This window comes from Triticum urartu, chromosome 2A, assembly GCF_056163025.1.
Source record: "Triticum urartu cultivar PI428250 chromosome 2A, HENAU_Tu73, whole genome shotgun sequence".
Classification (NCBI taxonomy): domain Eukaryota; kingdom Viridiplantae; phylum Streptophyta; class Magnoliopsida; order Poales; family Poaceae; genus Triticum; species Triticum urartu.
Genome location: NC_141874.1, coordinates 265,728,163 through 265,751,293, shown reverse-complemented (window position 1 = coordinate 265,751,293; position 23,131 = coordinate 265,728,163).

The window sequence follows — 23,131 nt, the reverse complement described above, 5'->3', positions numbered from 1 at the left end:
ACGCGTCAACTTGCTAGGCCCACAAGTCAGCCTCTAAACCGTGGAGGGCAAATACAACCCATTTAAAAAAATAACAGCCCATTCCATACGTTCAAACGGAAAGTTCAACATTCAGAGCAAAGTAACAGGTCTGCTCCACATATAGAGTACTGAACTTCCACGTTGACAACCATCATAGCCAAGTTAACTATCTACTCCCACTAACACTCTAGTAGCGCACAAGTACTAACTTACTCTTAGCTAACTAGACGATGCCGGCCGCCATCTTCTGTCCATGCTAAACGCCGGCACCAGCGTCCTCCGCCTCGCCTCAGACTTGCCAGAGGTGCGATAGGGCGTGTTGCTCGCGCGCGTTGGCCCTTTCCATGCCGGCGTGGTCCACCGAAGCTTCGGCTTCCAAGCGGGAAACCCACTTGATGAGCTGGTAGTAAAAATCGGTGTCGCGAACGCGTGCGTACCCGACAGCCTCCAGGGCTATTTGCTGGGCGCCGGCCTCCACGTCGTCGGCCCAGTTGCGGGCGCTCTGCTCGCGACTCAGAGCATTGGTTTGCTGCTGCTCCATGTCCCGCTAGCGGCGCAAATCGGCGATACGCTGCTCCTCCGCCAGGCGATCGCGCTCCAACAACTCCTGCTCCTCCGCCATGCGGTCACGCTCCAACAACTCCTCAATCTCCGCATTGCCATCTAAAGACAGATAGAATGCCTCCTCCATCCGTCTGCCTTCCGGTGAAAACCCGAACACTAGTTCCGGCGATGACCGCCTCCGGCGTCGCCTACCGCGGATGGGCGGGGGCATGGCGGACGTGGCGAGCGACGTCGGGCCGGTGGGGGCTTATGAGGATATGGCGAGTTGGGTCACGGTGGCACCTAAGAAGGCCGGGAAAAAGTACTTATAGGCGGAAGGTAGCGCGACGGTCATCGGAATTCAATGCATAATGGCTTAGCGCGCCAGCTTGCCGTGGAAAACTAGAGAAACTAAAATTATGACTGTGCCGTCCCATCCCATTTGGGTCGCACGCCGGCATGGCGGTCAAACGAGTGCACTCGAATCATCTCCCTCCTTGTCAATAATGATTCCAAGGATTTAAAGCGTATCTTTTTTCGCATCAGTTAGCTGCCTTAATTATGGCCGGCTGCATGCAGGCACTCAGAATCGCTCGCAGGCAGTACGCGAAGCAGCATGCAACCAGTCGCAGCCGAGGGCATGCATGCAGCCACTTAAATCGCTGGAATTAATTGGGCTTAAACTTCTACATGCCGTTAATTATTGCCATGCCTTGGTCTTGCTGCTTTGCTCACGGACTAATAAATCCCGGACGGAGGGAGTACCTTGGTTGGTGAGAGGTTTGAATTAAGCCCTGCAAACCGGAAAGGAGGTACTAGTACGTGCGTGATCCGCTATTTATTCGTGTAGGATCGAGTAGGTCGTTTCTTGAATTGAGCCCTACAAACCGGAAAGGAGGTAGTACGTGCGTGATCTGCTATTTATCCATGTAGGATCGATAGTGTAGCTTGTCAGTTTCTTCAGAGGTAGGCATTTTTATCCGTGTAGGATCGATAGTGTAGCCTGTCAGTTTCTTCAGAGGTAGGCATTTTTATTCAAAAAACTGCCACTTCGCATCTTGTGTCACAAATAAAAATACCAGGAGCACATTTGTAGGATAGCTAGTGATCGATCAGTAACTTGTAAACACTGAGCGAACAGAAATAAGTAACTGTTAATGTATCTCAATGATGCATAGATCATATACAAATATGTAGCTCCAAAAGCAAAGATCAGCCACTTCGGATCTCGCGTCGCAACTAAAACTAACTAGTACGATTCCCATACATAAGATCAACATGTTAATGCATCTCAGTGATTAACAGATCATATACAAATATGTAGCTCCAAAAGCAGAGATCTAGAAAAAACATGTGTTCTTCCTACTAACATGGATGCTTCTCTTGGCCAACATTCAGTACAGACTGAAAGACAATGGTTTTTGTGAAGTCTACAATTCCTCTTGCAAACGTAAGTGGTTTCACGAACAGCTGGAACCATGAGAATGAACCACACTTGATGGAGGAACATCCACTGCAATATGATTTGGTCCTCTCTCGATCACACCGCGAGACTATTTTCGGAATACAAACTTTAGCTTAGGAAAAATGATGCCCATTGTATAATAAGACCAAAGCAATGAAGCACCTAGTGTTGGCCAATAAATAGTACAGTACTACTTTTCTGCAGTCCATGAAGTGACTATCCAATCTTTCTGTGTCTATTTTCAAATGGCACTGCATGCAGTGACTATACTATTCTCTTGTGCAGTTCAACCAAAATTGCAGACACTTTGTTTGTTTGCCAAATAGCAACAGGCAGACATCTCCGTCTGCACAAATATCAAGCAGCTAGTAAACATATACCACACCTTGTATTTTCGGTTTAAACATGTCTCTTCCGCTTAGCATCTGTCATGTTCTGCACTGGACAATCTGATACGGTTATGTTTTTCCCTGGACAATTTCATACTGAATTGATTTGCTGGTTCAGAGCAGAAATATAGCGCCTATTCTTCATCAGACCAAGGATATCCATGTTCGCAGTGATGGAAGGGGTGAAATCAATACAACTGAAATTGAGAATCGAATCATTGAATCATGTCCTGCACCTCCAATGTAGGTCCACCCTGCCAATAAATTCATGTGCAAACTACTAGTATTACTATCTAATGACAGTACAAAAAGAGTAGCAAGATAGTAGCAAACCATGTACCTTCATAATGAACAGCTCATAGTGCCACCAATTGGATATAAAGGTTTGGAAAAAACAAGCTCCTAATGTTGAACCAGTTGGACTTTTTGTGCTGTTCCACTAAAATCGAGCATCCCTGTTTGCATAGATGTTGAAAGTGTGATTACTCTAAAAGTGGCACTAGTTGAAGCATAGGCTCACAAATATAAGCATTCCAATTTCATAATGGGAAAAGGTAGCAAGACTGTTTCTAACCACCTGTTTGAAGGAATAAATAAAGCAACAGCGGCTGATGTCAGGAAGGCATACATAGTATTTTCTGAAAAAACTAAGCCATTCCCGACCTTTCATCTTCTTTTAAGCAAATTTTGTGCAGTTCTACTAAAATAAAATGCCATCACCGCCTTGACAATTCAGTGACACTGTACAAAAGGAAATGACTTAACATTACATCATGATGTCAGGTATGTAGTTGACAGGCATTAGAGACAAACATACATACCTCCTCCGATAACATAATGAACATTAATTTTAACAAAGGTGTGACTAGCTTTACCGGGATAATTTGAGTGAACCCTACACCCTTTGTTCCTTAATATAAGACATTTTCGCGATTCAATTTAAAGTACCCAAACGTCTAGTATTTAGAAAAACAAGTAGTAGTTTTCTTGAGCACATATCAGGGAAAGCTTGCCACACTTTATTTCTGTCCATACGCTAATGCAACACCATTCGAATACTACAAATATACACTAATCGAGTGGCTAGTGCAATAGTAGAGTAATTAGTTTATTACAGGGTACAGTACAATGCTTTTACTGAATAGATTTCAATAAACTCTAGCACTGGAAGGTTTCTATAAGGATTAACAATACAAAATGTAAAGGTAACAAGTTTCAACATTGGTATACTAGCTCTGCATGAGCATTAAACCAAATACAAAAGTATGAAGGTAACTAGCATTATTAACTAATGATAGTATAAACAAATTTCAAACCATGTACCTCCAAGGTAAATATCATTTCGAACTCGGTGGGACCTTAAAAATTGCTATCCCAATCTTGATAATAGATCAAACATAAAAACTTGATCGAACGAATCAAGAGAACAGCCGGAGGAGGAGGTGCCCACCTTTGACCTTTCCTCTTGTCTTCATAATTGTCTCTGCAGTTTAACCAAAATAAAATGACATCGGCGCCTTGGCATTTTGGTGACACTGTACAAAAAAATTAACTTATCTCATGAAAGTGAGGTATGTAATCTATAAGCATTAACAGTGCAAAAATCTGAAGGTAGTAACAAGTTTCATCATTGGTATACTGGCTGTGCAACAACATTAGAATGCCTTAGATGAAAAATATTTAATACATCCACAATCAACAGCTAACCCTGAAATAATCCAGTGACATTAAATGGCATTGCTTAAATTTATCGGTGGCATTAGACTGAGAGCGGCATTAGTTAAATGTGGCATCACTTTAGCAGTAGCTTTGCTTGACTTGACAGCTGGCGTTATACTAACAGCAAAAAAAGTGGAAATAAGAGCATGGGAGGCCCATTCGGACAGTGGGCGCACCAGTACGATGTACCTCCACAGACGCAGAGTGGTGAGGGAGGTATGGTTGCCCAGAGCAACAAATATCCAGGCAGCATATGTGGATTACGTCCCATTTTTGCTCTCTTTAGCCACCTTTTTCCTATGCGAGGACAACAAACCAATTGACCTGGTCATACTCTATTGTGTTGTCATGCCTTTATACCCTTCTTCAACCAAGAGACACGAGACTCGTTCCTTAGCTACTGATTTTCCCCTTTTCAACCTATATGCGGGTTCGATGCCTACTCTCTTGGATAGTACAGTCTCCCTTCCTTTCCTTATTCAACCCTGTAAGTGCATCTAGTGCCACCCCTAGTTGGTTTTGGAGTACTGACGACAAACCTAGTTGAGGGACTAATGTGTTTGTGAGAATTGCAGGATAACACAGGTAGAAGTCCCTCATTGATTCGGTTTTCCTACCAGAGATGACCCCTAAAAATGTATGAAGACATTGATGTCAAAGGTGGTATATGAAGATATTCACATTGAAGACTATGACAAGAGAAGACACAACATGAAGCCTAAGGAGCTCGAAGACTTAGATCTTTCGCAGTTCTTTTTCTTTTGTGTTGAGTCATAGGAACCACCGTACTGTTAAGTGGGGTCCAAGAGAACCAGTCAGAATGACTGAAGTGATGCCTAACAAAAACCTATGTATTCAAGTGAAGACTATGAGAGCGAATCTTGTCCAGAGTCAGACAAGTCAGCTTTGCTTGTAGCCCAAGTAAAGTTTCCGTGTGAGTTTGAAATCTGACCGTTGGAATACCTGTCAGTTCCTTAGTGACCCAGGGTCATTTCGGACAAATCAGGTCGGGTTGCCAAGTGGCTATAAATAGCCCACCCCCTACAACCATAAACGGTTGGCTGCTCAGATTGAGAGTACCGCTTTTATCGTTTGAGAGCAACCCACCTTGAAGCCTTTGAGAGAGAATTCCTTGCGAGGATAAAGCCCTAACCACCCAGAGCCAAAGAGAATTAGGCATCACTTAATACTTCTTGTCTGTGTGATCTGAAGACTTATTACACTTGAGGACTGTGCATCCTCTAGCCGGTTAGGCGTCGCGTTCTGAGCATCCAAGAGACATTGTGGATTGCCGATGAATGAAGTCTGTGAAGGTTTGGGAGTCTACCTTGAAGACTTACCAGAGTGATTGGGCGAGGTCTGTGTGACCTTAGCTCAAGGGGAATACGGTGAGGACTGGGTGTCCTGAGCTGCATGTTCAGGACTGGGTGTCCGGGACTGTGTGTCCTATGGTTTAAATACCTAGCCGCCCTAACCAAACGTACAGTTGTCACAGCAACTGGAACTGGTCCAACAAATCATTGTCTTCAACGAGCCACTGGTTTCATCTTCCCTTCCCTTTACTTACTATTACTCCTTGTGAAGTGATTGTATGTTTGCACTATCTTTTGTCTTCACTGACTGACTGCGTGTTCTGTCTGGCTTCACAATATCTTCCTACCTGATCCTTACTACATTGCTGCTATTAGTCATTGTGCTTTCACTCTATTGAATACTTGACTATGGCTTGCTTAGTGTAGTCTACCTTCCGCTGCAGGGTATTAGGTTTATTTCTATCGTTTGTCTTCATAACTCCCACGTTTTGAAGACTTTCATAAAAATCGCCTATTCACCCCCCTCTAGTCGATATAACACACTTTCAATTGGTGTCAGAGCAAGGTGCTCCCTTGTTCTGTGTGATTCGGTTTAACCACCTGGAGTTTTAGCTATGTCGACTGCAGGGATAATTAAAGTCTCCACTGCGTGCCCCGTCTTCGATGGAACTGAATATCCCTACTGGAAGAATAAGATGCACATGCATCTTGAAGCCATTGACGTCGACCTATGGTATGTCATCGACAACGGCGTTCCCAAGGCTGGAGAAGGTGTCACTGCTGCTGATGTCAAGAAATTCGTTCAACTGGACTCTACTGCCAAAAATATCATCTGTGGTCATCTGACCAAAGGACAGTATGGCCGTGTGAGTGCTTTGAAGACATCTAAGCTGGTCTGAGACTGGCTCTCCAAGGTCAATAAAGGCATCTCAACCCAGAGAGATCAGAGAATCAGTGTCCTTCGCAACCTCTTCAACCGCTTCAAGCGAAATGACAATGAGAATGTCCAGCTCACATTTGACCGACTCACTGACATCACAAATGAGCTTCAAGCCCTCGGCGCCACTGAGATCACCAAACATGAAGTCGTCAAGACACTACTGAGATCACTTGATAGTTCGTTTGAAACCCGAGCTCTGATGATTCAAGAACGTCCGGATTTCAAGATACTCGATCCATCTGACATACTTGAGAGGCTCAACACACATGAGTTTCAGCTTTCTGAGAAAAGAGATATCTACGGTCCAAACTATGGGCGAACTCGTGCCTTGAAGGCAAAAGCTGTCTCCTCATCTAAAGAAGAATCTGACAGCAGTTCTGATGATCCTGAAGACATTGGAAGGGAACTTTCTATGCTTGTCAAGAAGTTCCAAAAATTCACCAAGAAGAAAGGCTTCAGAAAGTCTTCCCGATCAAGCTCAAGGAATGATGAAGCTTCTGCTCATGACTACAAGAAGAAAACATGTCACAAGTGCAAGAAACTTGGACACTTCATTTCTGAGTGTCCACAGTGGGACAATGAGAAAAAAAATAAGAAGAAGAGCAAGGAATATGACTCTAACGACAAGAAGAAGAAGAAATACTCAAAGTCTTCTTCCAAGTCTTCCTCAAAGTCTTCATCACACAAGAAGAGCTCATCTGGCAAGGCACGTGCGTTTGTTGGCAAGGAAATGGATTCAGAGGAGGAGTTTGCTTCTGAGGAGGAGGAGGTGGAGTCTGAGGAGGAGTCCGATTCAGGCGTCGCAAGTCTGGCTACAGCATACGTTGCCAAGTCCATCTTCAACACTGAAGACAATGACTTCATCACCGACACCGATGCAAATGACAAAGACTACTCCGCTTCTACCTACTGCTTCATGCCACACGGTGCCAAGGTAAACACACGCACTACTCACCATCAAACATCTAGTGACGATGACTTTGATTGTGGTTCAAAACCCAGCTACAGAACACTTGCTAAAATTGCAACTGAACAACAAAAAGCTATGGAACATATTCAAAAACTGTTAGACAGAAGCGATGATCTGTTAGGTGCTAAAATGACTCGATCTGAATCCTTGATTGAAGACATAAAAAATCTTCACGTTAAGTATCAGGAACTTGGAAGTCATCATGAAACTCTCTCAACAACTCATGAAAAGCTTTCCGATGATTATCTTCAAAGGAAGCAAGATCTTGAGAAATTGAGAGCAGCTCATGAAGATCTTCAAAAGGAAAGCGAGTCACTTCGCGCCAAACAGATCAGTTCCGCTCAGGAAGGATTTGAACCACCATGTCTTAAATGCATTGAGCGTGATAATGCTACTTCTGTTGCTGAATGTTCTACTGCTACTGCTGTTGCAATATCTTCAACTGTTGATGTGGTAACTAACCCCTCTGTTGAGGATACCACCGCTATTGCTGATGAGAATGCTGGGTTGAAGACATTGCTTGAAATAGGGATGTACAAAAGTCTTAAAGGGCATCAGACACTATGTGATGTCCTCAAAAAGCAGATTCTGAACCGAAACCCGAGGAAAGAGGGTGTTGGGTTCGTAAGGAAAATGAATGATGATGGCTCTTACTGGAAACCTGAGCAGTACCCCAAAACCTGAGCAAAGGAACCTTCAGCAGATCCATCCAATCTATCTGGCTTCACTTGTGCTAACCCCATTATCATTGATGAATCCTTTGATGTAAACTATAAACTATTTAAGAATCAGAATGGTGAAGTGTTTGCCAGGTACATTGGTACTAACTGCAGGAATGGATCGCCTATGAAGAAGATCTGGGTTCCGAAAAGGTGTCTGGAGAATCTTTCTGTGAATGTCATCATGACACCTCACGTGAAGAAGACAAACCTCAGACCAAAGGCTTCATACGGTCCAAAGGCTTCATACATACAAAGGACTCACCTGAGTCGCACTAATGCAAATGCTTTGCAGGGAAACCATACTCAGGCATATGAATATGTGAGCGGTTCATCAAACCGCCATGTTCATAAGACCAAGAACTATTCTGCTTATTCTTATGAGTACTATTATCCGCCTGCAAGACTGTTTGCTAGGGCTCCAAAGCCAAAATTCTCAGATGCTGCACTTAGACTTATTGCTTCTAAGCCACCCTTGAAGATGTGGGTGGCTAAGAAAGTTTAACTCTCTTTTGCAGGGAAAGGTCTCCAGCAGAAAACCAAAATCGTCTGACGCTATTGCTGGGGACCTTAAACATCTTGTAGGGCGCAAGATCAAATGCCCGAATGGTCTTACTATGTACTTCATTCCTGAATCGACAAATGTTTTTGCTTCACAATGCTCTTGGTGAAGCCTATCCCCCTAACTGCACTGTAGGGTACGACACCAGCGTCTTCAGAATGGATTATTGATAGTGGATGTACAAATCACATGACTGGCAAAAGAAGCCTTCTTATGGACTCAACCTTACGTCCATCCAACAAGAGCCACATCGCATTTGCTGACACTGGTAAAAGTAAGGTATTGGGTCTGGGTAGAGTTGCAATCTCAAGGGATCAACACATGGATAAAGTCATGCTTGTTGAATCCCTTGGCTTCAACTTAATGTCTGTCTCAATGCTTTGCGATTTGAACATGATTGTAATATTTGGAAAATATCGTTGCCTTGTACTAATGGAATCTGACAAGTCTCTAGTATTTGAAGGGTATCGAAAAGATGATTTGTACGTGGTAGATTTCTCAGCAGGACCACAGCTTGCCGTATGTCTTCTAGCAAAAGCTTCAGAATGCTGGCTATGGCATCGGAGGCTTGGGCATGCTGGCATGAGGAACCTCCACACCCTGGCAAAGAAGAAGCATGTCATAGGCATCGAAGGCATCAAGTTCAAGAAAGATCACTTATGCGGTGCCTGTGAAGCAGGGAAGATGACGAGGGCCAAACATCCCTCGAAGACAATCATGACCACTACTCGACCCTTCGAACTGCTTCACATGGATCTTTTCGGTCCCACTCATTACTCAACTCTTACTACTACTGCTTGTCTCTATGGCTTTGTCATTGTTGATGATTATTCTAGATATACTTGGATGCACATAATCCTTTACAAGACTGAAGTGCAGGATGTCTTCAGACGCTTCGCCAATCGAGCTATGAACAATTATGGTGCCAAGATAAAGCACATCAGAAGTGACAATGGCACTGAATTCAAGAACACTGGCCTTGATACATATCTTGATACCTTGGGCATCACACATGAATTCTCAGCCCCGTACACGCCACAGCAGAATGGCGTCGTCGAACGCAAGAACAGAACACTCATTGAGATGGCTAGAATGATGCTAGATGAATACAAGACCCCAAGGAAATTCTGGCCTGAAGCCATTGATACTGCATGCCATACAACCAATCGAGTTTATCTTCACAAGCTTCTGAACAAGACATCTTATGAGCTCCTTACTGGCAAGAAGCCAAATGTCAGTTACTTCAGAGTATTTGGCGCAAGGTGCTGGTTCAAGGACCCACATCACACCTCAAAGTTTGCACCAAAAGCACATGAGGGTTTTATGCTTGGATATGGAAAGGATGAGCACTCCTACAGAGTCTTCAATCTCTTTCATTACAAAGTGGTTGAAACAGTGGATGTGCGGTTCGATGAGACCAACGGTTCACAAAGAGAGCAACTGCCAAATGTGCTAGATGAAGTTCCATCCAGTGAATCAATCAAGCTAATGGGAACTGGAGAAATTATACCTTCTGAAGCTCATCCTGAAGAAGAACTTATCATCTCAGCACCTGATCAACATGAAGACAATGCTCAGCCTGAAGACATTCCTTCAAACAACGACAATGATCAGCAAGAGCAAAATCTTCGCCCTGTACATCCTCGTGTTGCCAATGAAGTGCAGACTGAAAGAATCATTGATAGCATCAATGCACCCGGTCCACTCACTCGTTCAAGGGCAACTCAGCTAGCAAATTTCTGTGGGCACTTCGCATTCGTCACAATAACAGAACCCAAGAAAGTTGAAGAAGCCTTCATGGAACCTGAATGGATTCAAGCTATGCAAGAAGAGCTTCAACATTTTGAGCTGAATAATGTATGGGAACTGGTTAAGCGTCCTGATCCATGGAAGCACAATATAATAGGCACCAAATGGATATACCACAACAAGCAAGATGAGCATGGTCAAGTTGTCAGAAACAAAGCTCGTCTCGTTGCTCAAGGATATACTCAAGTGGAAGGCATTGACTTCGATGAAACATTTGCTCTTGTGGCTAGACTTGAAGCCATACGCATACTGCTGGCCTATGCAAATCATCATAACATACTTCTATATCAAATGGATGTGAAGAGTGCTTTTCTCAATGGCAAGATTCAAGAAGAAGTGTAAGTTGCACAACCGCCTGGCTTTGAAGATCCAAAACATCCTGACATGGTATACAATCTCAACAACGCACTGTATGGCCTCAAACAAGCCCCTCGGGCCTGGTATGACACACTCAAATACTTCCTGAAGAGCAAAGGCTTCATACCTGGTTCCCTAGACCCCACTCTCTTCATGAAGACATATGATGGTGAACTATTTGTGTGCCAAATATATGTGGATGGCATTATCTTCGGCTACACCAATCAGAACTACAGTGAAGAGTTAGGATATATGATGCAAGAGCAATATCAGATGTCCATGATGGGGGAGCTCAAGTTCTTCCTCGGTCTTCAAATATGACAACAACGCAATGACATCTTCATATCTCAAGAGAAGTATCTCAAAGATTGCCTGAAGAAGTTTGGTATGCAAGACTGCAAAGGCTTCACAACACCAATGCCAGCCAAACATCATCTGGGTCCCGACGACAATGGTAAAGAGTTCGATCAAAAGGTATACCGCTCCATGATTGGTTATTTACTTTATCTATGTGCATCTAGGCCAGATATTATGCTTAGTGTTTGCATGCTTAGTGTTTGCATGTGTGCTCGATTTCAAGCGGCACCAAAGGAGTCGCATCACTTAGCTGTGAAGCGAATTCTTCTATACTTGGCTCACACCCCAACTCTAGGATTATGGTATCCAAAGGGCTCAGAGTTTGATCTGGTTGGATTTTCGGATGCTGATTATGCTGGTGACAAAGTTGATCGCAAGTCTACATCAGGCACATGTCACTTTCTGGGACGATCACTTGTATGTTGGTCTTCAAAGAAGCAAAACTGTATATCTCTCTCCACTGCTGAATCTGAATACATTGCTGCTGGATCATGCTACGCTCAGCTTCTGTGGATGAAGCAAACACTCAAGGACTATGGCATTCATCTGAAGCAAGTGCCACTTTACTGCGACAATGAAAGCGCCATCAAGATTGCCAACAACCCAGTTTAGCACTCGAAGACAAAGCACATTGAAATTCGTCATCACTTTCTCAGAGATCATGTTGTGAAGGAAGATATTGATATCATACACGTCAACACTGAAGAGCAATTGGCAGATATCTTCACCAAGCCCTTGGATGAGAAGAGAATTTGCAAGTTACGGTGTGAGCTAAATATCCTGGAATCCTCAAATGTCCTGTGATCAGGCACACATCCTAACCCTTATGCATATTGATGACTTAGATGTGCAACACACGAAGTAAAGTATATCTTCAATCAATGAAGACATACATTCTAAGTGTGAATACATTAATGTGGAATTTGACTTTGGAGCGCCACGATAATTGTGCGCCGTGTCTGGGTCTAATACTTCCTATACGGTGGGTAACGCCACCACCAAATGTTCTGTTTGAAATGTTTCACTCATGGCGTTATATTTGCTATGTCTTCACATTTGGTTTGGCTTCAATCTCAACATATCTTCATGATTATCTTCACTATGTTGATTATATAGATATATATATAGATGCTAGTGTTCTGTCCTCTACAGCATTCACTTACAGCTATGTCTTCTTGTTGAATCTTTTGAACTAAGTGAATGTGATCGGACCCTAACCTCTCTATGCTTTCTATCTCAAATTCTATCTCTCCAAATCATATGCATTCTATTGAAACTGTCGAATGTCTTCTCTGTGTCCTTGTCAGCAGAAGATACAGAGACAACCATTAAGTCCGTTTTCAATGCTCATTCCTCCACATGAAACCCGAAGAAGTAGGAACGACCACCCGACAATTCAGGCATGCGTGCGACGTGGAACAAACCCCAAAATTCCGCATAATGGCCACGTGTTCCTCAGATGCAAATCGCCAGGGGCACCTGTGTAATAGCGCAGTGCCGCCCCTGTACCTATAAATACACACTTCACAGCGGTCATTATCTCTTCTTCCACTCTCGCACGAACCCTAGCGCCACCGCTAGCCCTCGACGACGCCGGCGACGAAGCGCTTCGCTGCCGCAACCTCTCCGACGCCGTCTTCACGCCGACCGCGGACATCGTCCGCTCCGCCGTCGCCGTAGGTGTCCTCTGTCGCCAAGTTAGGGCATGGAAGATCGAACTGCTCGGCCTCATCTTCCACTCCGTCTAGCAGTTCTTAGTGTGGTAAATAAAACTTCCTTTTTACAACACCGTTGATCCTATGGCTTTGTCACTTTCTACCACAAGCAGTTTCTATTCACACAAGTTAGATCTCTCTCATACTGCATCTCATAACATGCCTAGTATATTCACTTGTACTTCACAAAGTAGTTAGATTCCTCACTTGTACTGATCTGTGGATTCGTACAAATCTGGAACCAACTCCTTATCAATGAGTGAATGTCTTCGCACGATGAGGTCAATGTCTTCTAAACTGATTTATCTTCAAAGTCTTCTGAGAATGCATATGATCTCTTCCCCTTCCCTCGCACCTTAATGCTGTCATAGGTACATGTCCGTGGGAGAATCCTTTGGTTCTCATAGTCTGCATTCATTTGTAGAATTCTTACAGCATCACATAAATTCTCCCGAAGCCAGTTCCTGTTGGTCCAGCAAGCAAAAACCTTTGAAGCCTTTTAACGTGTTGAAGCCTTTCAAGTTAAAGTTTATGGCTTCACAGAAAACAGCAAGGAAGGGTGGTAGAAAGTGTCGTGGAGAAACATCCAGAGATTTGCCAGATGACCTCTCAGAACTGTACAAGACAGATCCTGAAGAGGATTACAATCAGCGCAAGACCCGAATCCAATGGATTCGAAGATATTGGGTAGAACAATGGTTCAAATACCGATTTGTAACCCAGGAATATGCTGAGAAAAACGCCATCAAGAGACCGTGGGGAGACATCCTATACAAGAATCTTCTACCCAGGTCTAGAGATGAAGCCATTGAACAGGGCTTCTATCCCTGCATGGTCCGTGGGCCACAGCCTGTTGATGCACACCCATCGTCACTACTATGGTGTCGTGACGACAATCTGTTCAAGCGCAACTTCCAATTTGCCCAGAACTCAATGAAGCAGAACAAGAAGACTTTGGGGTTACACTTCAACCCTGGTCCCTCAGCACCAAGGGCAGATGGCACACGAGATGCAGAACCCAATGTCAACGGTCCTTTCTACAACCTTGAAGGCCTCATCACCCGCATCTTAGTTCAAGGGGCTACAGTGAATGAGCCTGCAGCTGACGCTGAATCAGATGAAGCGCCTGCAGTGCCGAAGCCAAAGCAGTTGAAGAAGCCTAAAGCTTCAAAACCTGCCCCTTCACCAAAAATCTCACGGGCGAAGCCACTGGCAACTGCACCTCCTGAAGACAGTGTGCAGTCCGAAGACTTATCACGCATCTCCAAGCCCCAGAAGGTCAAAATGCCTCTGCCTCACACCGGCCAAGAGCTAACTGCTGCTGCCATTCTGCGCAATGACGCCATCGATTTGTCAAGTGATGAAGATCTTGCAGATGACGCTCTTGAGCAACTCATCAAGAGCAAAGAAGAAGCAGAAATCTTCAATGATCTGCCTCTCTTTGATGTAACCATCATCCATAACTTCATTGATGAGTGGTTTGACACACCAAACATCAGCTTTAAAGATCTGCAGCTACCCATTGGCCTCAGTGTCGCCTTCCAAGGCGCCATTGCTTCAGAGCTAGCTGTCGCCTTCCAAGGCGCCATTGTTGAACTGAAGCAAAAGATTGACTATGAAAAGGCTCAGTTCAAGAAGCATATGGCCAAGCTCAGTGTGCAAGAAGTGAAGAACTTCAAGATCATGATGCACGAGCTCAAGGAAGCCTTTCTGAAGAAACGTGCAGAAGCTCAGGGCTCGCATGAGCGCATGAAGGCTCTGGCTGACAGATGTGTGCAAGCCTACAATGAGGCTGAGAAGTGCAAGGCCCTTGGGCGTCCTGCCATCGACCCCAGGATGGCCGCAAAGAAGAAGAAGAAGCCTGCTACGGCTGAACCCGACGCACCAAGGCAGGAAGCAGTTCCTATTGTCTTCCCAACAAGAATGACTGGCTCGAAGCCAAAAAGCCGGTCAACCGCTTCAGAGCTCAAGAAGACGAGGACTGCTGAGGCTGAAGCCAGGAAGAGGAAACATCCTGAAGCCTCTCCTACTGCCCCCTCCAAGAAGAAGAGGAAGACCAAGAAAGATCGGGCTGCTCCCACAGAGCCTTTGATAGTTGAACCTATTTCCATGGTCTATCCTGAAGCTGAACGCCAACTGACAATCCATGAGCCTGCTTCCACAGAGGCTCATGAAGCTGAAGACTTTCCAGCAGCTGATCCCATCGCTGCTGAAGACATTGGTCAACCTGACCATGTAGAAGATGGTGCAGTCCTTCCTCAGCTCGAGAACAACGAACTCATCAGCATTGGTCGTCCACTGACGCTAATTGCACAGGATGCTTCATGGGAGGATTGCCTACAAGAGGAAGAAGACTTTCAGGCCCAGCCAACTCCAACTACACAGGCGTTGCCTGCGCTGCGCAGGCTTCGCAAAGGTCCAAGGCCTCATGTCTCTGCTGAAGACAATCCGGCTGCATCAGCCGCGGAAGAAGAAGTCCCACAAGTTCCCACTCCCCTGTCCCACCAAGAAGCAGTTCTCAAGGAGAACGTTCTTGTGACCGACCCTCCAGCTCGTCAAGTGGAGGATGAAAATCTTGAGGCTGCCACAACCACCAATGAAGCTAATGTGGAGCCCTCCCCAACAAAAGCATCAGAAGACAGCAAAGCCACTGATCCCGTCACTTCTGTTCCTGAGTCTGCTGCCGGTCCTCAGTTCGACTATCATGTTGAGCACAGGCCTCAGGTACAGAAGCCAATCCCAAGATTGCCAAGGTTCCCAGGTCCTGCATCAGCACCTGGCTCCTTTAATATCAATGGCTTCAGTGCAGACAACACATTCTTCGATAGCTCCAGGAACCCCTACTCAAGGGAAAGGATATCATCTGATCGGTTCTGGAGCTATCCGCAGCGAAGCTATTACTCATGCATTCTGTACAACCAAGGTTGCATCTTCCCACAAGCGCCTTGACATTGAAGCTATAGCTGGTCTGCCCTGTCTGGAAGAAGCTTTGGATTGCTTCAAGGAAGTTGGACTGCTGCCGTTCGTTACTGACCAAGAGCATTGGAATGAAGAGTTGCTGCTCCAATTCTATGCCACACTTCACATCCGCGGGTATAGCAGAGATCCGAAGACTTGGGTCCTGGAGTGGATGACTGGAAACGTTCATCACGAAGCCAAAGCCTTTGACATCATTGAGCTCACTGGCTTGCCCACTCCTGGCGATCTCTACAAGCATGGCTGTCAGCTGCATAGTGAAGCTATTGAGAGCATCTTTCAGAAGCCTGAACCTGATATGAGTCAGATGCTCAGCATGATGAAGCCATTTCCCCAAGATGCTGCTTATCCCACGGAGTTCTTCGTTGAAGACCTTGAGTATCTGCCAAGAACCATTTATCACATCATCAGGAAAACTCTCTGGCCCATCAAAGGGCACTCTCCAAATGCCAAGCTTGAGGGTGCAATGTAGACTTTGGTCTTCTATATACTTCATGGAAAATGCTTCAATGCACAGGACTTCTTCATTCGCCAACTTGCTGCATCAGGCTCTGATCTATTTGGCGTGAAGTTCTACGCCCCATGGGTAATGCGGCTAATCAAACTTCACTCCGATATCTCATATCAGCCATCTGCTCACAATCATCGGATTTTTCTGCCTAATGTGGATATCTCTACTGAAGCCATCTATCCTGAGCCTGCCATGGAACCTCTAAGTCTTCAGAATGCAGAGCATCAGAGTTTCTCTCAGAACATTGAAGGAGTTGAAGCAGTCACTCGGGTGTATCCTTTAGCTGGCACTACACGTGCACCACACCCTGCCTCCACTGAAGCCACTGATAGTACAACTGCTCCACGACCCAAGAAGCGCACTCGTGTTCTCAACGACCGAGAGCTTCTTGTGGCTCGTCATCAGAAACAGGATAGGCATCATGACTGGCTGAAGCGTCAGATGAAAAGCCTCTTGGTGGATGTTAATCGCATTCGCAATCTTCCCACCAAGAATGCTTTCGTTGCCCATGAAACATGTCGCCGCACATGGAAATGGCTAAGGATGATGTGTTCTGAAGATGATCTTCAAGAGGATGGCTTCACTGAGCGATTCAAGTTTGACTCCACACCTCCTCGAAGGGCTGTGCTGCGAGGAACTCCATCCCTTGAAGACTCTGAGTTCTCTTCCCCTGCTGCAATAGTGACTGCCAGAGTTATCGAGGATGAAGACGATGCTACTTCACCGCCACCTCCTTCAGCACGCTTCGACTCTGCTCCAAGCTCTTCAGCACCGCCAAACACCATCAACGACCCTGCTGCTTCACCTACTCCTCATGGGAACGAGTAGATGTTCTATGTCTTCAAACCTTTTTGGTCCTTACTGACAAAAGGGGGAGAAGCATGTGAGGTTGATAGTCTTCAAGCGGGTCCATATGGGCGGGTGCTTTATATTTTCCTTCGTGCTTACAACTCTCGTTTTGCTACATTTGGTTCTTTGAGTTGTAACACTTAAACTCGATGGTCGTCTGCTACTTATCTGCCACCTTGTTTTGCGATGATATATTCCGCATGTGCGACGATAAATTCCGCACTTAGATCATTCTACAGACGTCCATTTTCCATTATGCATGTCATTATCTTCATATACTTTCACATGCATAGTGGATTGTCATCATAAGTTCAAGTGGATCTCCACAAGTACAACCTGCCATGTGCATTTTCATTCCAAAAGAAAATTACTTATATGCACATCTTCAGGGGGAGCCCTTGCAACTTATGAAGACAATTCCTTATCCTTTACAATTTCAGAGATTATATTCCCCGTTGAAAACTTCAACTAGTTTGTCATCAATCACCAAAAAGGGGGAGATTGTAAGTGCATCTAGTGCCACCCCTGGTTGGTTTTGGAGTACTGATGACAAACCTAGTTGAGGGACTAATGTGTTTGTGAGAATTGCAGGATAACACAGGTAGAAGTCCCTCATTGATTCGGTTTTCCTACCAGAGATGACCCCTAAAGATGTATGAAGACATTGAAGTCAAAGGTGGTATATGAAGATATTCACATTGAAGACTATGACAAGAGAAGACACCACATGAAGCCTAAGGAGCTCAAAGACTTAGATCTTTCGCAGTTCTTTTTCTTTTGTGTTGAGTCATAGGAACCACCGTACTGTTAGGTGGGGTCCAAGAGAACTAGTCAGAATGACTGAAGTGATGCCTAACCAAAACCTATGTCTTTGAGTGAAGACTATGAGAGCGAATCTTGTCCAGAGTCGGACAAGTCAACTTTGCTTGTAGCCCAAGTAAAGTTGCCGTGTGAGTTTGAAATCTGACCATTGGAACACGTGTCAGTTCCTTAGTGACCCAGGGTCATTTCGGACAAATTAGGTCGGGTTGCCAAGTGGCTATAAATAGCCGACCCCCTACAACCATAAATGGTTGGCTGCTCAGATTGAGAGTACGGCTTTTGTCGTTTGAGAGAAACCCACCTCGAAGCCTTTGAGAGAGAATTCCTTGCGAGGATAAAGCCCTAACCACCCAGAGCCAAAGAGAATTAGGCATCACTTAAGTCTTCTTGTCTGTGTGATCTGAAGACTTATTACACTTGAGGACTGTGCATCCTCCAGCCGGTTAGGCGTCGCGTTATGAGCATCCAAGAGACATTGTGGATTGCCGATGAACGAAGTCTGTGAAGGTTTGGGAGTCTACCTTGAAGACTTACCAGAGTGATTGGGCGAGGTCTGTGTGACCTTAGCTCAAGGGGAATACGGTGAGGACTGGGTGTCCTGAGCTGCGTGTTCAGGACTGGGTGTCCAGGACTGTGTGTCCTAAGGTTTAAATACCTACCGCCCTAACCAGACGTACAGTTGTCACAGCAACTGGAACTGGTCCAACAAATCATTGTCTTCAACTAGTCACTGGTTTCATCTTCCCTTCCCTTTACTTACTGTTACTCCTTGTGAAGTCATTGTATGTTTGCACTATGTTTTGTCTTCACTGAGTGACTGCGTGTTCTGTCTGGCTTCACAATATCTTCCTACCTGATCCTTACTACATTGCTGCTATTAGTCATTGTGCTTTCACTCTATTGAATACTTGAGTATGGCTTGCCTAGTGTAGTCTACCTTCCGCTGCAGGGTATTAGGTTTATTTCTATCATTTGTCTTCATAACTCCCACGTTTTGAAGACTTTCATAAAAATCGCCCATTCACCCCCCCTCTAGTCGATATAACGCACTTTCAAACCCAGACATGGATTAGTCTGGATGTACTAGGGTTTCCTTTAATAGTGCAAATTATGGTTTTCGTCTGCGTGGCCACCAGAGCAAAGGATAGCAAATTGGGAAGATGGTGGAGTGGAAAAAGATCCACATGCAACGACGTGGCAGATGGGGCAATAGAACAAGGTTAGGGTTCGAAAAGAGGTAGCATACCTGAGGGTCGGTGGGAAGTGGCTTCGCTCGTGGTCGTCGTCCTCCGCACACACTACGGCAGCGAGCTTGGGGACGGATGCCATCCCGCGCGGGCGCTTGGTCTGGGAGGACGGCCTTGTCATCAGTGCGTGACCTCGCTAGCCGACGACGAGTGCATCAACGATGCACGTCCTTTTCTTCCTCGGCGGATCTGTGACCACCGGTGAGGAGGGAGAGAGGGGCCGTCTTTTTTAGTTCTGGAGAGAGGGTGGTAGTGTGAGAAGCAAGTGGGCAGCCCTTAGCAAGAAAGCGCTCAAGCTCCAGCCTATATATCTTTTTTATACTACCAGTACTAGAGGTGGAGTAGTGGTAGAGTAGTTTATATTTTCTCTAAGTACAGTACCAGTTAGTCGTGCTTCAAAACTGATCGGCATGCCATTAAAAAAATAAAGGTTGATAACTAATGCGGCACCTCGGGACAACGGGGCCAGATCGCATTTTGCACCAGAAATTACACACCATGTTTCGTTGACATGTGGTCCCGTTCCAACATATCAGTGAGACGATGGCGAGTAGTAGGAGTATTTCCGAACGGACATGTAGGCCGGGGTGCCTCTTCGTGAACCGTGGCAAACTTGCAACCGTCCATCGACTCTTCGCCTTTCCCTCTTGATTTGGAACTGCTGTCGCACGCTCTTCCTCTCCCTCCTCCATTTTCCTTCAGCCCTTCACCCTTTCTTCTGCCATTTTTTGATCGTCTTCTCCATGGAGGGAACAGGCCGGAAACGTCCCCGTTATTCTTGCCCTGATCTGAAAGATGACGTGGTGGAGGAACTCATTGATCGGTGCGACGTCATCACCTCGGCTAGCATGGCAGGTTCATTCACGCCCATTCTCGACTGAACTAATAACATCATTACAAAGAACCCAAGAGTCAAGGAGCGGTTTGATCTCCCCTATCTTCTTCGCCTTGACCTTGATGATGACTGGCGCCGGCACGACGGAGGCCTCGCCCTGTGCAAGTTGATGCCGCTTCATAATGATACATATGATGTTAAGATGCCATCACTTGAGGGCAAGGCTTGGGCGGGCGCAAATGGAGATTGGGTTGTTTATATTGGGTCCGATTGCGAGTGGGAACTTGTGAATGTGTACACTCATCACCGGGTTCCACTTCCAAAAATCTTAGCACACTGCCCAGAGGTTGAGCACACCAGTAATGTACGCACGTTCAAATACGATCATGGTGACTGTATTCTACGGAAGATAGCAATTTGTTGAGTTCCCAACCGCTCTTGGAATTACAGCAACAATGATGTTGTTTCTATCTTCGATAAGCTTATTGCCGTCCTTGATGGTTTCACTCGATGGATATTGCTCAAAAATCAGTTTTTGTACACAGATGAGTATGTGATGCAATTAAATATGAGGGCCTTGTGTTTGCTGCCACCACTCGTGGCACTGTTTTTGCATGGCATCCTCATAGTTTTGGTACGTTTGTCTTCCACCGTAATTATAATTGTTTCATCCACATGCATGCGGGTTAGCAAGTTTCCCTTTACTAATTAACCTTCTTGTGTTTCCATGGTCCTGTGAACATCCCACCACCTATACTTGAAAAATTTTATAACGAAGGGGGAGATCACGATGGTGATGAACACAAGCATGAGGACGAGCAGCGCCCATATACTCTGTGGCGCCTGGCAACTAATTCCGATGGATCACCTCTTCTTGTGTGTATACAACCCACTTATGATGTTACTGCTAAGGAAGCAGGTGTCTCCCATGGTCGCACTCTCCGGACCTATTCCAACACCCGTTGCATGGTATTCTGGATGGATACTAGTGTGCTAGCACCAACTCCTTCTCCCTGGTACATAATTGATAGTCTTGGAGAAAACTCGCTCTTCCTTGGACAAAACTATCCGATGATGGTGAAAGGTGATCCAACTGCTGTTGACACATTTATGAGAAGCAACTATATCTATACCTCGGACATTTGTGTGGTTCCCTACCCTGGTAGGGATATAGTAGGCCGCTTCAGCCTGGATGATCAGTCCTGCGTTGGTTTCCAGATCGACAATCGATGGCCATCCTAGAGAATCACTTGTGGTTCAAAGCAAGCGTTTCCAACACCGAGGAATGGTTGAGTTGAAGTTCATTTCATTGCTTGTTATTTGTTGTGTGGTGAAAACATTAGTATTTATAATGTATCCTCGTTGTCGATGTGGGTTGATGACCTGTTGTATGTAATAAAATGATATGCGTGTGATAAACTTACTAAATTTATGAATGGCTTTTGAGTCGCTTCTCTGAGTGACTGGTGCGATGAGGCCAAAAAATATTTTCCGAATACATAATTATACATGAATTGCAACAGGTTATCGGATGAGGCCAATCAACAATAGTAGTACACTATTTGTACTAGCTTCACATGCTTGGCGCGTCGGGCGGGTGTTTTTACTATAGCCATATGTTAATGTGTTCGCTGTACGTAACCAGCACATCGAATCCTCGATACTAGTACTATATAGTAGGAGTAAGTAGTAGGAGTAGTAGGGTGGCATGGGCCAGAACAAGCATTCATGTCCAGGAGTACGACACACGCCACCACCACGGCATCCATCTGACACCATATTATTTCTTGGAGTCTGTGCTAGAGCAATCTCTTCAACCTCGTCGTTTCTCTAACTTCATCCATCGCGCAGAGGGCGAGGTGGGGGTTTGCCGATAGTCGGTTTCCTTAACTGCAGTCCCACTTGTAAGGCCAACTCCAACGCACGACCCCGAACGCACTTCCGTTTTGCACGAACTCCAATGATAATTTTGACTAGAAAAGGAAGACCAAAGAAAACAAGAACCACAAGAATACATTTTACTACTCCTGTAAGTTGGATTAGTGCCTTCTCGATGCATTCATTGTTGATCTGCGGAGGCTCGATCTTGCGTGCTTCTTTCTTCTTCGAGTGTAAAGAAGTAGACGTTGCTTCCTCGCATCTAGTCTCATGTCTAGCCTCTATTCTAGTAGGAGTATCAACAAGTGCACTAATCTCATCTCTAGCCTCTGTGCTAGCTAAAAGTGATAGAACATCTACTAAATTGCGCTCTATCAATATATGATGTACTCTTCTTCCCAATACAAAAACTTGCATCCATTCTACTCCCTCCGTTGCACAATACATGCCTTCTATTTGTCAAAATATATATGTATCTAGACATGTCTTAGTATATAGGTACATCCATTTTTGGACAAATGTAAGTCAAGTATTTTGGAACTGAGGGAGTACACAATAAATTTTTTAAGTTAGCACAACTAGTCTAATCCGAGAGCAGAACCGAAGATTTGGTCGGGTTCTTCCTCCTTTTGCCAACACGTGGGACATCCAGCATCCAGGTCGTGTCATGAAATAAAATAGAGTGGTAGTTGAAGCCACAAGATGTGCATCTTGGGTTAAACTGTAAATAGAATCTTACTACTCTTGAGTAACTCCAAAAGTGACCACCGAAGATCTTTATTGGATTTGTTTTTCATCACCAGCATGTCGAGGTGAAAGATGTGTAGGTTCACTGGGTCCTCTTGCGTTTTCACTGACATGTGGGGCCGCATGTGAGCAAACAGACGATGGGTTGGGCGCGTCCGCTGGCTGGCTGAGAAGAGAGATAGAGGAGGGCTGAGCATGGACTGCAGGAAATTTGTTCTACGTACCTCGATATAGGCTCGATATAGTGGGGTGGCATGGGCCATAACTAGCATTCACGTCTAGCAGTACGGCACACGCCACCCACACGAGTCCCATCCGACACCAATTTTCTTGGAGTCCGTGCTACAGCCATCTCTTCTCCCTCCTCTTTTGTCATCCATCACGCGG